This window comes from Girardinichthys multiradiatus, chromosome 23 (assembly GCF_021462225.1).
Source record: "Girardinichthys multiradiatus isolate DD_20200921_A chromosome 23, DD_fGirMul_XY1, whole genome shotgun sequence".
Taxonomy (NCBI): Eukaryota; Metazoa; Chordata; class Actinopteri; order Cyprinodontiformes; family Goodeidae; genus Girardinichthys; species Girardinichthys multiradiatus.
In genome coordinates this window covers 23,113,324-23,119,670 of record NC_061815.1, presented here as the reverse complement: position 1 = coordinate 23,119,670, position 6,347 = coordinate 23,113,324, and positions in this window count along the sequence as shown.

Genomic DNA, 6,347 nt, shown 5'->3' with positions numbered 1-6,347 from the left:
TGGGGCCCGCGACATCTATGCACACTGAGCCCTAGGGGATGGTGCTCTTGATGGTCAGACCTTCCAGCCACTGTCCTGGGCGTCCTGCGTTGTATTGACCACATACTTCATTGTCCCGTAGTACGTGCCGGATGTGTTTCATAGAAATCCAGAGCTCCTGCTCTTCCAATTCTTTACGGGTAGGCAGCATGCCTGCATGTCCTGAGGCCTCATGCATGCTCCATACCACCTCATCCACGTATTCTTCAGGGACTGCCCGTCCTTGTTGGCGTTCTGTCCCACTTCTCGATCCCGACAAAGACAACTTTTCTCTGTTGAACATAGCGATCTACCTCATCGTTTCCACGCCAGTGAGCCCCTTCTCGGGTATGAGCCTTCTGGTGTTCCACTTCAAGCTCCAGGCTCATCGTCAACTCGGCGATGTTCTTCCACAGATCGTGATGGGCCGCTAACTTTCCTTTGGCGCTTTCAAATCCATTCTCTTCCCAAATGGATAAGTCTTCATTCAAGGCTTGTGCACAGTAGTGGCTGTCTGTGATTAGCTTTGTTCTCTTGATTCTTCTCTTCATCAACTCTAACATTCCCTCCAGCACTGCTGTCACTCCTACCGCCTGTGCACTACCGGGAGTTTTACCTTTCTGGCGGCACCTCTCTTGACCGTGCTGTTTGAGAATAAACCCCCAGTAGGCCATCTGATCCAATCCTTTCTTCGACCCATCAGTGTATAGGACCCACTCTGGCGGCCTTTCTTTCACAGACGGCTCTAAGGGTGTTTTCTTGCTGGCCGGTTGTGCTGGGCCAATCTCAAGGTCGGGGTACAGCAGGATGTCTTCCCATCTTCCCCACCTTGTATTGGTTGCTTTTGTGCTTTCCAACGTTCCTTTTCTGAGATACTTGTGGACTTGGCTCTGAGTGATGACTTTAATCTGCTGTACTTGTGCTAGATCTTTTAAGGTACTCCAGTATCTAGCAAGCACTGCTAACTCTTTTTCTTCTTGGGGGAATTTCTTCTCTACAGATGACAAAGTGTAACTCCACAAAGTTACTAACCCCCCATTTTCATTGCTCACTTTCAGCATGGAGTCCTTATCTTCACAGCTGATCTCGGCCACCAACTTGTCACTCAAGCTCCTCGGCTCCAACCTCACGGCTTCTTAGATTTCTCTTTTGAGCTTATCGAGGTCGTTCTGGTTTGATGCAGTCCATGTCCAGTTTTTCTTTGTCATTTTTTCTTCTCCTTCTCGCTTGTTTAGGCAGACATATAACGGCTTAGCATATCTTTGATTATTAGGAACATGATCTCTCACATAGTTGCAGAGTCCCAAAATCTTTTGTAGATAATTTTCGGATTCAGGTGGCTGGATTTGTGCCAGCTTCTCTCGATAGTCTTCTGAAAGTCCCAAATCTGTTGTTACTTGGAATCCGAGATAGTTCACCTGAAACTGTCCAAACTGGCATTTCTTGAGATTCAGCTTCAAACCTGCTGCTGTGATTCTCTCCACCACTGTTTGCAGTCTCTCTAGGTGCTCCTCTTCAGTATCGTCTGTGATGAACACATCATCTATGTACAATGTTGCTCCTAGGTCACCCAAAACTTCCATTACAGGTGACTGGAACACATTAGGGGAGTTCTTGTACCCCTGAGGTAACCTTTGCCACACATAACTCTTGCCTTTGTGTGTAAATGCTGTCTTGCCTTGTGATTGCTTTGCGAGTCAGAGGGAGAAAAATCCATTTGCTAGGTCAATGCAGGATTTATATTTCTTGACTCTTAGCGTCTTCAATGCTCCTTGGGGATTTATTAGGCTGGCTCGGTTTGCTATGAGTCTTCGATTGAGGGCCTTGAAGTTGATTACTGGCCTCCAAACTCCTCCTGCTGACTCTGGTTTCTTTACTGCTTGAATGGGACTGTTAGTGATGGGATTTTGCTCTTCTCTGATGATTCCTAGAGCGCTTAATTCTTTTACTATTTTATCCATTTCTTCAATGGCACCCAGGTTCAGGGGGTACTGTCGAACAGGTGGATGCACTCCCCCTTCTTTGAGGTGCACATACTTCGGTCTCAAGTCTCCACAGTCATTCTTGAACTGGGCCACATTAGCTGAGGTGATGATCTTCCGTAACCTTTCTATCCCAGCTGGGGAGAAGTCGCTTTCTTTCAGCTTCTGTTCAGTTACTCCTGGCACATCTACTGCTGTGTACCACTCTTGAGCCCCGGTTCCACTCTGAGTCGATCCTACTTTTACTAACCTTGATCGTAGCTGGCTCAGCCTTTGAGATAGAGAGCGGCGCTCTCCCCATGGTTTGTTGAGTTCTTTCAAGTCTGTGACGGTGATGAGGTTGTATGGACCCTTCACCCAAATGATTCCTTGCCAAGTTCCATACGGCATCTCTTCTACAGTCCCATTGGTAAATTGGACCGTAAGGTATCCCGTTGTCTTTAGGCCTCTGCGAGTCATGGATACCAGCCCCGGTGTACACTAGATAGGGTTCTACTCCCACATTTGTGTAGATTTCGTCCCCCCTCCAGTAGGCATTTTCCAGGGTGACTCGTGGCTGTGTCATCATTACTTGGCAGCCCCCCTGGTCCCTGATCTGCGGGACTCGAAGAGGGCCTTCTTTTCTTCAGAGGACAGTTTGTCGGACAGTTTTCTCCCTAGGGAGAAAGGTGCTTTTCTTTTGTGGGGCCTTGCTGGTAGTCCGTAAAATCTTCTTTGCGGCTCTTCTCTTCTCTGAAGCGGTGGTCTGTTAGGGGGGTTGGCTGGAGCTTTCACACTGGCCTTAGTTGGTGGTTTGGCCCCTTGTCCTGTCTCTTTCTTTCTTCTTTCTTCATAAAACTGCTGCTCCAGATCATAAGAAATTACTGCTTGATCCATCTGTGGAACTGTTGTACCCTGCATCGGCATTTTGGCAAAAGCGATCTCTCCTCTCCTCCCTTTGGTTACTTCTCGGAGGGCCTTCACATATCTAGCTGGTGAGATTGTCTGCTTAAGCACATGCCACACAAATGCAAGGCGCTGACCTCCATCCATGCGCAGTCTAGCTCTCCTGATCTGGGAGTCTTCATCATCCAAGTCTTCCAATACCTACCTCTATTAATGACTTTGAGATGTTCCTTGTTTGTTTAAGGGACGTGCTGTTACATGGCTCAGCCACAATATTTTTAGCTTCGTCACTTTCAGTAGCATTGTTAATCATCGGCCACACATCTTTGATGTAATCTTCACTACTTTCTTCTGATCTTTTCTCTCTAACTAAGGTCTTGATCTTTTTGTACTCACGAAAAACATCAGCTTCAGGGCTGGATGCTGTGGGTGGTTCAATAATTTTCCCTATGGGCTTGCTTGTGGAGCGTGGTGCTGACGGCAGTGGAGGTTCTTCCTCTTCTTCCTCGGCTGACAGCTCAACCTGTCACTCGATCTCTTGTGCATACTTGTATGCGGCTTTCTTTAATATTCTTAACATCAGATCATGCACAACTCCTACATAAGCAGTTCTGAACTTGCTGGTCAGGGGCTGATAAGTTGCTAGGGTGTGGTAGGATGGCATCATTAGGATGTTAGCCCATTCCCCAACTGTTGCTTTTAACCTGAGTTCGACTTTGTTTTCCAAGCGGTCAGCCCATACAGCCGGGATGTGATAGTCTCTCTGTCCAGCTTCTGGTTTGTACGCTCGACGGCCCCCATGTCAGGTCTCTGGCCATTCTTTCTGAGACCCGGTAGATGTCAAACACTTCCACTGCTTTCTTGTCTCCTTTTCTCTGTCCTACTTTGAGTGGCTTGTGAGGGGTTGCCGGCTGCACTGGGATTGAAAACAGGCTTTCACTGTCATCACTCTCTGTCCCAGAGGTCTCATGTTCTGATGGTTCTTCTTCTTCTGAGCCACTGACTTCACTGTCTTCTCTTTCTGGGTTCAATGGCTCCATTTTAAATTGACTCAAGAGCTCCTCTTGGGCAGCATTTTGTTTTATCTTCTTCTTTGCTTTTAAATCTTTTGTTGGAACTACCACTGTTTTATAGGCGACTGTGGCTCAGTAGGAAGAGTAGTCGTCTTGCAATCAGAAGATTGTGGGTTCGATTCCAGCTTCCTCCTGCCATATGGGCAAGGCACTTAACCTCAAGTTGCCTACTGATCTGCATATCGGTGTATGAATATGTGAGTGTTAGTGAGTGCGATTGGGTGAATGTGGTGCTAGTGTAAAGCGCTTTGAGTGGTCTGTATGACTGGAAAAGCGCTATATAAGTTCAGTCCATTTACAATTTATCTAGATCTTCCAGGCTGCAATTAGCTAGGCTACGTTCCACAGCCTGCATGGAGGTTGAAGGAGCAGCTGTGTCTTTCTTTGCTGATTTTGGTCTTTTCTCCAGGCGGGACACTTGGTTGGTCTCACTCTTGTGCAGGTAGTGATTTTCATCAGGGTGTGGTTTGATTTCGTTCCCTTGTTGGATTCTTGGTATCTCTAAGTGAGGGCGATCTTTCGGCTTCTTCTCATCCATCCTTTCTACTAACGCCAGCTCTCTCTTCCTGCGACTCTCATGCTGGCTAAGGGAAGTGACGATGACTATTTTGGTCAGTGAGGCATCTGTCAGCAGATTCTTGACTACATTGATTCTTGACTTCTTGGCTATTTTCCTTCAAAATCCGTCTTTCCTGTCATTCTGAGTGGGTTATTGGCACTGTTTTCTTTGGCTTCTTATTCAAATTGGAAGGTAAGGTCTCTTACTTTACTTTGTGTGGGGTCATGCTTCCTGTGGCTTGGGGTGTTGGCCATCCGTTGGAGGTTTCCCTTATGGCGCTCGAGGGCTGCTGATAAGAGGGCTTCCTGCCTGGTAGTCTCTTGCAGTTCTTGTCTGGCCTGAGCAATCTGTTGAAGGATTTCACCCGTCGGCCTTGTGATGTATGGGGTAATATTTGGTCCTTGGCTGGGTTCAGCTCCTCTTCGGTCTTGCTTCACAAGACTGTTGAGGTCCCTGTTCGGGCGCCACCTTTCGTTGTCCGATGAGCTAACCCCTCCCTTCTACTTCCCTATGTCTAAAGGGATTGCTCAAACCAGCTCTCCCTCCAACGGGTCTGGACTTCCCCAAACCTGAAAGGTCTTACTAAGCAGGTTTAATGAAAGTTCTGTTTAAGCTGGTTTTGGGAAATGACTCGCCTAGCCTCTGACAGCCTTCATACAAAAGTCTCGCCCTTCTTCAACTGGAGGTCTGGACGACTGAGTAGCCTATCGCAGTCATCCACACTTTCAACAGTCACTTTTGTTCACGGCTGCTCATTCCCTAATTTTACAACTGGCTCTTGGTATATGGGCTAGGTTGATTTTAGTGGCTCGGCACGAGCCCCAAGGGCGCTGTTTCAACAAACTTGGCTAAGGCAACCTATAAAAACCTCCTAAAATATCTTGGAACCAGGCGACAAGACTTTTTACCACCAATGAAAAACCAAAAAAATACGGTGACTCAAATAATTGAATGTCCGCGATTTAAAATTATTTCAATGATAGAAATGAATCAATTAACTCAACCTGTCTTTCCCTGATGCTGAAACTAGTGAGTTTGGAGAGGCTTTGAAGACGGAGGTTCATCCATGCACCTGATGGAGAAGTTTCTTCTGGTAACAATGAGTGGTTTCTTGAAAGGAATACAACTTAATCTTCAGTTTTCTTCCCTCCAGGCTTCGATGGTTAAACAAGATCTTTGTTGTTATATGTCTCAGTAGACAGTAGTTTCCAGAGGCTGAAGAGTTGAAGGAAACCCGGAGACATAAATGAGGTTGATTCAGGACTTCCAGAAGCCTGAAACGTAGAGCAATCAGCTGTTCACCGATTAAGTTCACTTCTGTTGTCTGGATAGTAAGGCTTTAGATGAAATCAGATTCTTAATCTTGAGGCACAGTCCTTTCTGGGCCCACGGGTTGATCCTCTTTTTTTAATGCAATCGATCAGTGGGGCTGTGTCTCTGTTCCTTTTCCATCTAAGCTTTTTTTTCTCCGTCCGATCTTGTTCGCTGGTCTTCTGCGAGAAAACAACCCCGTTCCCTCCTTCAGCATTGCTTTTATGGTGCTTGATGCTTTCACCAGTCAGCCCCTTATTAGGCTTCTCAGTTATTGCGCAACCTATCAATACTTTAGTCAAGGTCACTGTGACCTACTGATTCTGTTTCTCAGCCTTGGAGATGCCGATAATAGCCACACAGCTGGTCTGTAGTCGCATCCTCCCTTCCTCCCGTCGCTGTCAGCATACAGCTGGCTCTCGTCACTCCTAGTCATCCTACAGTTCTTTCTGCTCAGTTTTAAACTTTACACAGTATTACACAATCCATTCTTCAGCTTTCAGCATTTACTTTAAAACA